This window comes from Peromyscus californicus, unplaced genomic scaffold, assembly GCF_007827085.1.
Source record: "Peromyscus californicus insignis strain IS unplaced genomic scaffold, ASM782708v3 Scaffold_6__1_contigs__length_162567912, whole genome shotgun sequence".
Lineage (NCBI taxonomy): Eukaryota > Metazoa > Chordata > Mammalia > Rodentia > Cricetidae > Peromyscus > Peromyscus californicus.
Genome location: NW_026294584.1, coordinates 55,443,492 through 55,457,976, shown reverse-complemented (window position 1 = coordinate 55,457,976; position 14,485 = coordinate 55,443,492). Strand labels below are relative to the sequence as shown.

General features: G+C 41.8%; 1 protein-coding gene across 6 annotated transcripts in view; it reads left to right on the top strand.

The window, feature by feature from the left end:
• The window catches only part of LOC128098287 (TRPM8 channel-associated factor 1), a 74,236-nt gene that overhangs the window by 43,025 nt on the left and 16,726 nt on the right, over window positions 1-14,485 (top strand). Inside the window, exon 1 of one of the 6 annotated variants that reach the window (XM_052719222.1) lies at window positions 9,692-9,824. The exons of the other annotated variants lie outside the window; for them this stretch is intronic. The gene's annotated coding sequence lies outside the window, so the exon portion shown is untranslated. Of the gene's footprint in view, window positions 1-9,691; window positions 9,825-14,485 lie in introns of those variants that run through there. 6 annotated transcript variants of the gene reach the window in all.

Here is a 14,485-nt window from a genome sequence, read left to right as displayed (position 1 = left end):
GTGGTTATCTAAAACTGTCTTTATTTTCCCTTTAACTTTGAGGGATATTTTTGCTATGCACAGAATTGAAGGTTGGCAGATTTTAGTTTCTTTCTTCTAATTCTATGCTGTCCCTGTTCCTGTATTTTTAATACTTTGAATAGAAAGTATCCTTGTCTCTGGTTGGTCTTCAGGTCTCTGTAAATCTGATTTTCAGCAGTTTGACTATGCAGAGTGTGGATTTCTCTCTATTTATTCTGCTCAGAAGCTCAGGGCTTCTTGGTTTGTGTTTTAATGCTTTTCATCTGCCTTAAGTAATTCTCAGACATTAATTATCAGCGTATTACTTCTCTTTCCTCCCCACAGAACACCAATTGTACACATTTTATAGCTTCTTGCCATGCTTCATAATTCTGTTCAGCTCTTTTTTTAGGTTTGTTTCTAATGCCTGTATGTGTGTTTGTGCATGTGGGTGCGGCGCCTGCAGAGGCTAGAGGAAGAGGTCAAATCCCCTGGAGCCAGGTGGTTGTGAGCAGCCGTGATGTGGCTGCTGGGACTGAGTGCCTGTTCTCTGCAATAGTAGTACCAGCCCTTATCTGTTGAGCCATCTCCTACCTATCAGAACCACTCAAAAACCTCTCTCTTATCTGTTGTTTTTTCTTGAGCTCTAGACAGCTTTTCCTACTTCTCAGCTTCCTTCAACTTTTCACTGAGTTTAAGATATCGTTGGTAAAAAAAAATTCTAAGATTCTGGTTGATGTTGCTGCCATCTAAGAAGACTGGGGATATAGGTGCAGATAACGTTCTAGAACAATGGTTCTCAACCTGTGGGCCAACCCCTTTCAGGTTTGAATGACACTTTGCCTAAAACCATCAGAAAACACGGGTATTTATATACCATTCATAACACCTGCAAAATTATAAAGTAGCAGCAAAAATAATTTTATTTTGGGGGGTCACCACAACATGAGGAACTCTATTGAAGGGTTGCAGCATTAAGAAGGTTGAGAACTACTGGTCTAGAAGAAAACTTTTACACCTTCATACCTTCTTTTCTGTTAGTATTGGTACAGTTCAGACTTGACTTTGCTCTGAAAACATAATCTTTACTGCTAAAATGTGAACCTTACTGATAAACTGTGAGTTTTCCAAATGCATCAGCTGCAATCACAGCATGTGTACAGGAACCTTCTCGTTTTAGCTTGATGTCCACTACCGTTTACAGCTACTGAAATGAATGACCTTTTGTAATATTTTTTGGCATCTTTTCCTACAGTAACATAGGAAACACCCAATGAAAAAAGGAAATCTCCATGTAGTTTTTGTTGTTGTTGTTTGTTTTTTTCTGGGGCTCTCCTTCTCAGGTCTGCCTTTGAGCTCAGTTTGTTTGCTAATCTCAAATTAACTAGTTGGGCTAACAGTAGCCTCAGTTATTTTGCTATGAGTGGGAAAATGTTCAAATGGAAAAAGTTATAGGGAAGGTGGAGTCCTGGGTTTTCTGTTTCTGGAAGATTTGTATCTTGAAATCCTCATCAAGGGTCTTTAGTTGTTTATTCTTTGGAGGAGGCTCTCTATATTTTCCTGCTGTTTTATTTTATTTTATTTTATTCTGTCTTCAGTGGGTCTTACTCCAAAGATAACATTCGCAAGGTGAGAACAGCTGATCTCTCACCATTATGCCCTAACATCTCAGTTTGTTTAGCTCAGATCACTGTCCTTATTCTTAAGATACATTTTTTTGAATTTTCTTTAATCAGGTCTCATAAATTCTCATTATTTGTTGGCCTGAAAAAGAAATGTTTAAGATGTAGTTTGCTGGCTGTGAAATTCCAATACCTAGGTTTTTGTTTATGTTCAAATATCATCATATTGTCTTCTTGTTTTAGAGAAGACTGTGTGATGTTTAGCTGTCAGCTACTTCTCAATGATCCCAATTCTTTTTACCCACTAGAACTGTTCTTACCCCCCACCATCACACCGTTGATTCTTTCTGTCCTTGAGTTCACTATGATATAACTTTAAAAAAGATCTATCTCGTTTGAATGTGTTAGACTTGATCTGAGAACTGGATCCTGGATCTGAGAACTGAGGCTTTCAAGAACTGTAGAAAATTAATGGTAGTACTTCTGCCAAAATTAACTCTGGTATAATTTTCTCTAACATTCACTTAGAGATCAGAGCAGGTACATGTTTAATTTTCTTAAGGCACCCTCCATATCTGTTATTCATTGTTTGTATTTCCACATTCCTTTGCTTTCTTCTATTCTAAATATAGTCCAATAATTTTTATTTAATTTCCTTAGATCCAGTGCAGTAATTCACATTTAATTTTGTCTAATCTTCTATTTAATCTATTCAACTATTGTTTTTATTTTGAACATTATATTTTATATGTCCTATTCTTTCATTTCTAATTCTATTTGATATCTTATAAATACAGCTATTGAATGTTCACATTTGTTTTAAAATTTTCTCCTTTGTTTTCTGTCTGTTAAATATGGTTAGTTTATATTCTATGCCTAATACTTCTCTAAGTTCTACCTGTTTCTGATATCTTGTTTTTGATGATTCTTGTTCATGGTCTTTCCTGCAATGTCTGTTGAATTTTTACAACTATTACTGTGAGGTGCTTTGTTTATGTGGAGTTTTGTTCTCTAAAACAATTCCTTATATACATTGAAGTATACTTTCTCTGGAAACAACCTATATAAGTTTCTACATACTTGAAGTATTACCAAACTGGGACTATTTCAAATTATGTTATTTGCTTAGAGTTTTCAGTTAGGAAAAGTAGCAATCCTTTAGATTCTAAATCTATATAGGTGACTGGTATGAGGTTAGTTATGAATCCTAATGGCTTTTCTCTCATTATCCAGGAAAGCTAAGATAGACAAGTTGCATGAATTTCTCCTTTGTTGGGTAATTTATTTCTTGCTAAACTTACCTTATAAGAGTACCCATCTAGTCAGTGAGTCTTAAAGCACACCCTTTACAATGTGAGCTTGCTCATGCTCTTGTAGGCTGGTGACATCATAGTCTCTCTTCATTCATTCTCCAGGGTTCTTCAGAACCATCATGGTGAAAAGTAGTTCCTGTGCTTGCTTCTCTCGGGTCCCCTCGTTTCAGTTTATTTTTGCTTTGCATATTACTTTCATATCATAATGGTGCATTTATATTTTGTATTTGTAGTCTTTTATTTGTGGTTTAACATGGGACAGCTAATCAAAATAATTTTACAATGAAAAATAAAAATAACTCCCTTAACTCCTATTAGCATAACACTTGCAAGAAAATGTATCGTCAGTAAATCATAGATGTTTGTGTAGCTTTATGAATTTTTACGAACTTAAAACATCCTTGGCTCAGTACTTAAAAGGTTTAAAAATAACGTGTAAAAGAAAACAAAAAAATTAAAAATAAGCCAGAGCCCATTTGGGGCCATTCACTGTCTTATCCACAGATGGACATTATTCTGAACTTTATTTGTAAAGTTGGCTTTCCTTTTTTAAATGCATGTATGTGTTAGGCTTGTTGCTGTGAGAAGTGCCAGAGAGAAACAATTCAAAAGAGGAACTGCTTGTTCAGGCTGGTGAGTTTGGAGGTTTCAATCCATGGTAGACTTGCCCCCTTGCTGTGGGCTGAGACGAGGGAAGATTACAGTGGTAAGACAGGCTTGGGCAAAGCTGCTCACCTCATCTTAGCCAGGAAGCAAAGAGGAGTAGAAAGAAAAAGTCTGAGACAAAATATAGGCCACAAAGATTTTCAACAAGTGACCCACTTCTTCTAACTAGGTCCTACTTCTTACTAGTCCATTCGCTTTAGAATCTGAAGTGAGAACCTTCATGATCTAAGCACCTGCCAGTCACACCAAGCACTGGGAACCAAGCCTTCAACTAATGAGCCTTTGATTCATGTTTAAACTACTGCAATGTAAATATACTTCTTGTCTTAGTTACAGTTCTATTGCTGTGAAGAGACACCATGACCAAGGCAACTGTTAGAAGAAAGCCCACTTCCACTGACACACTTCTTCCAACAAAGGCCATAGCTACAGCAACGAGGTCACATCTCCTAATCCTTCTAATCACTCTCAAACAATTCCGCTCCCTGGTAACCAAGCATTCAAATATACAAGCCATTCTCATTCAAACCACCACATTACTATAGCATGTAATCTTTCCTTTCTTCTATCATGTTACTGCATTTGGTGAGATTCAGTCACATGGGACACACCATTCTTGTTACAAAATAGACAAGACTTATATGAACACATTATTGTTGATAGTACTTGGGTGACAGCTGAATGGCACACACAGTGGTTGAGAAGGCAGGGAGGACTGCATTGGGTACTTTTCAGTTTTACAGTATTATAGATGGTGCTTGGTACATGGTTTTTTAAATAAATATGTATATGTACTTCTGTTGGCTAGAGAAGTGTAAGGGTGATTAGCAAGTAGTTTTGTTTTTCATTTCAAAATGTTACTTCTAACATTTTATCTTAAATACAAAACTTCTAAAGAAAAAGTTATTTCTCCTCCAGTTCTTGAAGTAACTAGTATTTCCTTATTTTTATGTGGTCACATTTTTCCTTGTGAAAGTAGGACCATAAATTTTTCACTGAAAATACATGTTGAGAGAATTCATCAATGTAAGAATTGAGCTAATACTTTGAAAGAGTATTTTATACTATAGATTGTCAATACATTGTTCCTTCATGTGGCTGGGCACACAGACTTAATCTCTCAAAAGTTATATCAGTACCTTCAGAATTTCATAGCAATGTCCCTTACTTGGGACTATGGAGGGCAAAAACAATAAGCAAAACAAGGGGACTCAGGGGGTAGAAATAAGAAAGGGTGTAGAACTTAGAACTGATTTAGTAATGCAGACCTTGTGACACAATAAGAAAGAAGAACCAGCTGATGTGTTGAAGAAGGCATTGAGGGGCCAGAAAGACAGCTCAGTAGTTAAGAGTGCTTGCTGATCTTCCAGAGGCCCAGAATTCAGTTCTCAGCATCCACAATGGACAGCTAACAACTACCAGTAATTCAAGCTCCTGAGGGTCCCAATGCCCTCTCTGTCCTCCAAAGGCACCCAAATGTGGCGTGCATGCACACACTCAATATAAAATATAATAAAATACATCATTTTTTAGAAGGCATTTGGAGATATATGGAGAAATCAAAAGGCTTAAGAGGGAAACTCATTTGAAAATGAAGGAGAAGAGAAAACTCATGGTGCAGAAAACTTGAAAGGTGGTCACTTTTCTACATCTGACAGCTCTTGGTTTTGCTTAGGAATTATTCTAGACACTTCCTTCCCCATTTTATCCTTTTTATCAATCCAGTGGACACCATGTGCATTAGTGACTTTTCATTTATCCTTTTTATCAATCGTGGAAACCATGTGCATTAGTGACTTTTCTGTTGCTATTACTGTGACAAAGCAACTTAAGGAAGGCCTTGTTTTAGTGTACAGTTTGGGATGATATTTCCTTATGGGGGAAACCACAGTGGCAGGAGCCTGGGGCAGCTCCTTACATTGCAGAAAATGGTGAATGTCCCTACTTAGCCCACTTTTTACTTTTTATACAGGCCAGGATCCCAGCCTAGGGAATGGAGCCACCCATAGTGGCAGAGTCTTCCCATCTCAGTTAACCTAATCAAGATAATCCCCTACAGGCATGCCCAGAGGCCCATCTGCCAGGTGATTCTAGATCTCAACAAGTTGCCAGTTGATAGAAACTATCACAATGTGGAACTCCAGCATATGACCTGGGTAAAGTGGGAAATTGAAAGAAAAATAAAGCACAGTTGTTAACCTATACTTCCTCTAGATTGCAGAGTAGTTAAGAAGTCTTAAGTGATACAGTGTATCACTTTTGTACCCTTTAGCCATTGAATCTGCTTTCCCACAAAGATCCTGTCTGGGAACTACCTCTTTTACCTGGTACCAAGGGAACAGAGACAAGGAAGTTGAGGAGTGGGAAGCTGGAGAATGTTCAGGACCAGCACAGACCTCCTTCAGCCTTTGGGGCCTGCCATGAAAAGGCATAGTGGCTTTCCCTCAGGGTTCTGCCCTTGAGATCACAAGCTACATAGACTGATAAGGTTCAAGCAGGACATGGAACAAAGCCAGGTGATGGCTACAAGGTTGGGTGTTGGATCCCACCTCAATTTTAAGGGAGTCAGGACTAGAAACAAAATTCAAAAAACCCTCATACAGGTTTCACTAAGAAGTCACTGCCAGCAGTTGAACAGGAATTTGTAATCTATTTTTTAATTGATTTATTTGTTTTTATTGCAAAATAACATGGGTTATTATTGCAATGTTAATGAGGTGTATGAAGAATAAATACTTATAAGTAGTAATTACCCAGTTGCACCAGAAAGGATGATACATGACTGTAATCCCAGTACTTTGTAGGCTGAGGCAGGAGGCTCAAGAGTTGGAGGCTAGCCAAGGCTACTTATGTAGCTAGAGTTTTCCTGCCTGGCCCACAGTCAGGACAAATCTCTATCACCTGTCAGTTCCACAGCCTCTCAGACCCAACCAAGTAAACACAGAGACTTATATTGGTTACAAACTGTATGGCCGTGGCAGGCTTTTTGCTAACTGTTCTTACAGCTTAAATTAATACATTTCCATTAATCTATACCTTGCCACGTAGCTCGTGGCTTACCGGCATCTTCACATGCTGTTTCTCATTGTGGCGGCTGGCAGTGTCTCTCTGACTCAGCCTTCCACTTCCCAGCTTTATTCTCCTCCTTGTCCCGCCTATACTTCCTGCCTAGCCAATGGCCAATCAGTGTTTTATTTATTGACCAATCAGAGCAACACATTTGCCATACAGAACATCCCACAGCATACTTAGCAAGACCAAGGGGTATGTATCAGGGGAACAAAACTAATAAGTAATTCACTTTCTTGTCTGAAGTAATTGATTCTAATACTTTGACATAGTTTCTATATAATTATCATGTTTCTAGTACAAAATTGGAACTATTTGACTATATTAGGTCTTTATTCAAATAATGTACAATAACATATGTGGTGTGTATACGTATGATAATATGATCTTGAGAAAGAAGAGAAAGGGAGACCAAAGAGAGGGAGAGAGAAGAAAGAGAAAGATGAAGAGAGAGAAGGGAGAAAAGAGGAGGGGGGACTCGAAAGGAGAGGACTCCAAAGGACTCTTAACTACTGGTGGATATGCAGAGCTATCACTCATCCTTTGAAAACAGGTTGTGTATTTTTTTAACATTAAGACCTATTGCATCTGGGCAGGGTGGGATAGTCTGCAACCCCAGTACTAGGTGGGCAGAGACGGGTCAATGTGGAACCTGAAGGTAGCCTAGACTACATAGTGAGAGCCAATCTTGAAAATCAGTCATTACTTATCAGGTATTTTAAGTGTGTGTGTGTGTGTGTGTGTGTGTGTGTGAGAGAGAGAGAGAGAGAGAGAGAGAGAGAGAGAGAGAGAGAGAGAGAGAGAGAGAGAGAGAATTTTAAATGTGTCAATATTTTAAGTGTGTGTGTGTGTGTGTGTGTGTGTGTGTGTGTGTGTGTGTGTGTGTGTGTGTGTCTACACTCCCAGGATAAGTGCCTGGGCTGGGTCCAGGGTTTAGGATCTTAACCAGAGTTGAGTCAGAAATTGACACAAAGCAAGTCCCCGGGAAAACCTGGGCTTCTGGCGGAGCTCCGCCCTCATCCCCAAAGTGGCCCATTGGCTCCTGGGGTTGGCCCCCTCCTCGCTCCTCTCTGCAGCCCACCTACCACCACCCACTGAATCCCTGGGCTGCCTGTGTATTTCCTTGTCACACCCCTGCAGGAAGGACACCCTTCCTACCACAGTGGCCCCTTTATAGAAATCTGTGGACCCAAGGTGAGTCTTCCAAAGACAGTTTCTGGAACCAGAGCAGGCACAGGCATGGGGGCCAGGTTAAAGGTCTCTGGGGTCTGCCGCAGTCCAGGTGAGAGACTGAAGTTCTGAGGTCCCTGGAAGCTCGCGATGCTAGGACAAGGAACACTGGGCTCAAGGCTACTTGGTGTGGTTTTCCCACTTCGGCGGCTTCTGCGTTTTATCTACCTGTCTTTCCCACTCTTGTTCAATGTGTTGATTTTCTCCCCCGAAACTTAATCAACGAAAGTCTGATCATTTCTGTCCTTAGATATTTTTCATTATGAAGTATTTCAAAGCTACATAACGAAACTGTACAGTTTTTCAGGTGCTGACATTCTATCACTTTCCTAATCTCTCCTTCTCCTTCCTGCTCCCGCTTCCCTTCCTGTCCCTTTTTGGAAACCTAGCCTCACAACCCCATCCTTGGAGGCAGGTTAGCTTGGACTCTTCCCATATAATTTTTACCTTTTATATATATTTCTACAGAAACAGCATGCATTTTAACTCTAACGTTTGATCTCCTGACTGTACTGTCAATCCTGACTTCTTGTATCAAAATGGGACTTAGTGAGCATGTCAACAGTCTCCTCCCTTAGCTGGGAATTCTGAGACCTGGGCAAGTGATGGGCTATACTTCCTGTCTCTTGAATGCCCTTTACATGGCAGGACCTGAATTCTGGTTATTTGATTTTGTTCCAACTGGTCTCTCTAAATAAACCCTGCCACTGAGTTCACCTGCCCAAAGGACCTTTGATTGGCATTCATATGATTTATATGGGAGAAAAGCTATTGAGAGGAAATGGAGAAAGGAAGTGGTGTTTGGATGTGCATCACAACCCTACTTGGATTCAAGTGTGTGTGTGTGTGTGTGTGTGTGTGTGTTCCTCAAACACAAAACACTGAATCTTGGGATGTCTGAATATTTGTTTTTGTCAGATAATCACACAGTTTTATTTGTGCCTGGTATTCACTTGAGAACAAGTATTAGCCCGTCTGTTTAAGCCTTCTATCTGTGACATAGGTATTCATTTATCATCCCCATCTCGCAGAAAATAAAAGAGGTGTAGAATGGTTGGTTAAATCCACACAGTTGGTGAAGTGCAACACTGAGATCTGAGTCAGCCCCACCACTGACAGTCATTCTCTGCATTTTCCTTACGAGACCTGGCCGTGTAACAGCTGGCAGCACCACACAAACAGGACCAGGCAGTTCATAAAGGGAGGTCAGCTGATTGTCAGGAAGGAAAGGTTTCCCGAAACAAAGCACTTCAACTGTCTATTGTTCTTTTGAAATATTATTTTGCACTTACCAAAGTCACACACATAACGGTGAGATCAGTGTGGTTATATACCGGATCCTCTCCTATTCCTCCGATTAAACAGTATTGACAGGAAGAAAGGTCTGTTTCCTTTCTCCTCCCCATTACAAAAACGAAAGCATATTCAACAGCCCCTGCAATTCGTGTGTTTCCCTGGGCAATATATCAAGGTCCATCCATCCTAAACTAAACAGGGGTTCATGTTCTGCGTAAGCGTTCAGTCAGTCACAGAATGCCCTTGCCTTGGTTTGCTCACCCTGTACCCTCCTAGCAAGTAGACATCACCCACAGAAGTTTTAATAAAATGGCCATTCACACTGCTAGGATGAGACCTTCTCTAGGTGTCCCTGATCCACCTCAATGCCTTGTCGCCTGAGCCAGCGACACAAAGAAGCGTTGTCTCCTGCCAAGCGCCGCCCCTCGGCCTCCCACTCCAGCCGGGAGGAAGTGGGGAGGAGACTGACTAGGAACCCCTCCTCTCCTCCTGCTCCGGTCTCCTCCCCGCTCGGCTCCAGGCTTTCGGCGGCTGCTCTGAGACGCCTTGGTACTCTGTCGAGAAGCCCCTGGCCCGCCCGCTTGCGCGGCCCTCGAAACGCTGACACTTGCCCTGGTGGAATCTCAGGGTGAGTGGCCTACAGGGACAGCCGGTAGGCGAAGGAGCCTGTGACCGGGGCTGGGGCCCGGGTTGGAGGCGTGCGGGGCGGGTGGTCAGGGCTACTGGGGGGGACGCTGGCGAATTGCGAGAGGGACCTGAGTGCTGAGGGTCTGGGTGTGTCCAGATCTGGCCAGAGGCTCCCCAGTGCTTCCTGCCTGCCTTCTAACGGTGATTTTGCTCTGCTCGGTGGCTGAGCATCCCACCCCCATCCCGGACCCCGCTATCTTGCTCCTACTGGCCTGTGTCTGACAGTGACGTTTGTGTGCAACCGCTTTGTGTGGGCGAGTTCCAGACTGGCCCCACCAGCTGTGGCCACATCTAATGCGCGGCTTTAGAGGAGGGGGCTGGGCGTACTTGTCACACAGGTAGCTGGTGATAGAGCACCATTCCATCCTAAGGCTTACTGAGCCTAGCAAGCAGGGTCACTAAGGACCTGGATCTCTGGCCCACTCCGCATTGTTCACAGGGGACTGGATTGTGGGTGTGTTTAGTTAGAGAAGAGGGCAGTCCTTGGTCCAGAGGCCTGGAGAATCCGCAGCCTGAGATTTTCCACTTGGCTGCCCTCCTCCTCTGCTAACCAAACCTCCGTTCTCCTGCGCCCCCACCCCTCCTCTGACGTCACCCACATACTCTGAAGACTAACCATTACAGGGAAGGGAAAGGAAATAGGGCGGCGTTCGCCAGGCTCTTGCGTAGTTGGGGCTGCTCCGGGTGGTTTGGAAAGATCTTTATCACACAGCGTATTTGATAGAATCCCTCTGGGGCAAGCAGACCCACAGCTAGGAGGCAGCACCTGGGCCTCTAATGGCGAAGGGCGGGTCTCTCAACTCCTGGTCAGAATCCGCAGTTACCTTGTTCTTAGTTACCCAGTGAGAAAAAAATGAACAAGTGTGAGCTAGAGGGAGCCAGTCCCGTGGGAGCCGTGGAATGCAGGAGTCAGTGTGATGAGGCAGGAATATGGGACGGTAAAAGCCAAGTTTTTAAATCTTACTCCTGTGGAGGATGGAATGGAGGGATCCAAGGTGGAGGCTCCAGAGATACGTCTTTGGGGTGCTGATGCTGTTAATCGTAATCATGTATATGGAAGTCTAACTTTTTAACTATTGTATTATCATTTTATTGCCTATTCTTCTGTATGCATTACACATCCTTGGAGATGAGTGAATGAAACAATTTAAGTTAAAATTAAATAAAGATGTAGTGGAAACCGTCTAGGATGGAGTATTAAAAAAAAAAAGAACTGAAGCAGTTTCAATTCTGGTTTAGCAGAACGTGGTGGACATTGGGAATAATATCCGATGTATAATGAAAAAGAAAGAAAGGCTTCTTAGACGAGAAGGGCATGGGAAAAAGAAGACATGGAGAATTGTGTTTCGGATATTAATGCAAGGTCAGGCTAGCTGTTTACTGAGAAGTACCCTTAGATGTGCCTTTACTCTCATACCCATTTTTTCACTCTTACATTCATGGAATAGCTACCTAGGGAATGCAAATCATAAAATGCATTCTCTGATCTCACATACTTAAGTCTGTGTTTCAAGATCTGAAATCAAACTGAAATGCAAGCTGTGAGCGATCCTTTCTCCCAAGATGGCCCCACCTCCAATTCCATACATCTTTCATGGGGAAAACCATGTTTGAGTCTATGGGACTGCTTTATGATAGGATTAGAAAGTCTGCTTTCATGTTTCGCCTGGGATACGGTTTGCGCTGAAGGAGACAGTTGTAAGTTCAAAGGGACCATAGTTAGCACAGGGAAGAGAGGATAAGAACTATGGGGGAGCAATTTAAAGGATGAAAATCTATGTGAGAAAAACTCTTCACCTCTTCCCTTCCTAATGTGACAAGGCTGCTGTGTTTAATGGTGACCTCCATGGAGCTCCTCCGAGTATAAAGAAAACCCTGGAACTTAGCAAATACAGCACACACATAGTGACTCGAAACTGCCTGTAATTCGAATTCCAGAGACTCCAACTCATTCTGACCTCTGGTAGCTCCTGCAGGCACATGGTCAACATACATACTACTCAAACACATATTGTACTGGTTACGGTTACTATTGCTGTGATGAAATTCCATGATCAAAAGCAACTCGAGGAGGGAAGGGTTTATTTGGCTTATACTTCACATCATAGTCTTATCATTGAAGGAAGTCAGGACAGGAACTCAAGCAGGACTGGAACCTGGAGGCAGGAGCTGATGCAGAGGCTGTGGAGGGGTGCAGCTTTGCTTACTGGTTTGTTCATTCTGGTTTTTGTTTTGTTTTGTTTGTTTTTTTTAAATAGAACCCAAGACCACCAGGCTGGGGATGGCACCACCCACAATGGGCTAGACCCTCTCCCATCAATCATTAGTTAAGAAAATACCCTACAGCTGGATCTTATGGGGGCATTTTCTCAATTGAGATTCCTTCCTTACAGATGACTCTAGCTTGTGTCAAGTGGCATAAAACTAGTCAGCACACATATACATGCACATAAAATAGATAACTATTTAAAAAGAACTGTACTTCAGCTCTGCATTTCCTGTATTGGGATCCTAGATTCATCATTTACCTACTTATGTGATATTAAGCAAATGACAAATTCCCTGGCCACTCAAAACATTTGAGGTTTTCTTCCTCAGAAACTATACTATGGGGATAAGGATAATATATGCCTTATAAGTTTGTCGAATTAAATAAATTTAATAAATTATGTGTTACAATATGAAAAAGCTGATGAGTGTGTTGCTATGACTGTCATTACTACAGTTGCTACTCTTGTTATCATTGTGTTAGCCACAGAAAATAGGTTCAAAATTTACCCAGGGGCTTGAAATCCTCACTAAAAGTATCATCTAGGTCATTCTAAGTAGATGCCAAATAGATTTAGCTCATGTACACACAAACTAGCTAAGAATGACTAGTGAGATAGAAGTATGAATATGAATTCTCTTCTCAGAGTGTGTGACTGTCTACACTGTGGAAAGCATTGGCCAAGACAGAAGAATCTGACGGGCATCTATTGAGGGAATGTGTATGAGTGTGAGAAGATATACAATAGGACATCATTGGGGTACAATGGAGTGTCTAGGAAGATATGTGGAAATTGATTAAGTACATGATTAAGTTTCAGACCTGGAACCCACATACATGAAAATGATCCTAGGAAACTCCCTTGTCTTTGATCTATGTCCATTCCTGGGTTTCACTTACTAGTGTCCATTTGTAGTTTTGTGGGGCATTCAGGATGCATGGACATATATCTTTAAATCTGCCACTCTTATTACAAGGGAGTATGTATGGGTCAATTAATTATCTTCATGTTCTCCTTCATCTTTCCCATCTTCTCTACTCTGTATCCTCCTCCTCTTAGTTCGTTCTTTAATAACCTTAATTATATTTCTATTGCCTGTCTCATGGCATTATTTTTTTCATACCACATGTCTCAAATTTCCTCCTCTGTGTACATTTTAACTTAGAAAAGTAGAGTTCCCAAGGACAGAAAGGTAGTGGTGGGGATTCAGAGGGGAAGACAGAAAGGGAGTTGGAAATGGAAGCAGAGCCTGTCCTAGGTAATAGTTTGAGAAAGGAAGGGAGGAGAAGGAGAATCTGTCCTGTTCTTAAAGCATGAGGGAGGGAGGAGAAGTCAAGACTATCCTGGTAATAGCTTGAAGGAGGGAGAAGGGCATCCGCCATAAACTTGCAGGAGCAGCCGCCCTACCAAATGGAAGGCCACACTGGGGAAGGAGTCAGGCTCTCTCCAGTGGACACAGGTGAAGCTCTGTGGATTGCTCTTCAAGGACAAAATATTATTAGAGTACTTTCAGAAGAATAAAGGTAGGAACAGACCCGAGAGACTTGGAAACCAGATTCCTTCAGTACAGACATGAATTACTAAAGAACCAAATTGGGTTAATCGCAGTGTGCTGGCAAAATGTCAGCAAAGACATTGACAGGGCTTGTGGCCAAATAGAAATGGGATAAAATAGGAGGAGTGGACATACTAGGACTCTGCACAGTGTGCTGCTGTCCTGGTTGTTTGTGGGCACCAGGAAGGGCGAGGAAGGAACAAGCTTCTCCCTAACCAACTCTTGACTCTGTATCCTTTAGATATTCTGTGAAGTGGGTAAAAAGTTAATGCTGGTATTTAACAGCTAAAGGCATCTGGCTGATATAATTTTACTTAGAGAAGCTCTTCTTCTCTGTGAGGGAAGATTTTCTTTTTTTCACAGGCAGAGTCTCATGTAGCCAAGACTGCCCTTGAATTAGTGACGTAGACCACCACCGTATCAGTTCCCAGAGCAGCCATATTACATGACAACACATAGGGCGGCTTAACGTAATAGGATTTTATTTTCTCACTTTGCCTCTACCTCGTGAGTGCTGGGATTTCAGAAATGTACCACCATATGCAACTTCAAATTTAAGGCTTCTGTTAACTAGTGACAAACTACATACAGATAATCGCTGCACTTTTTCAGCAGAGACTTGCGTTTATTAGATACCTGGGACAGAGGTCTTCCCATCCATGGCTGTGAAAGTCAAAGCACACAGGCCAAGAACTTTTCCAGTGGTCCAGAGAGATATGTAAAAATATATGCCATTTCCATTATTACTCAGGGTTAGCATTAGCCTTAACATTAGCT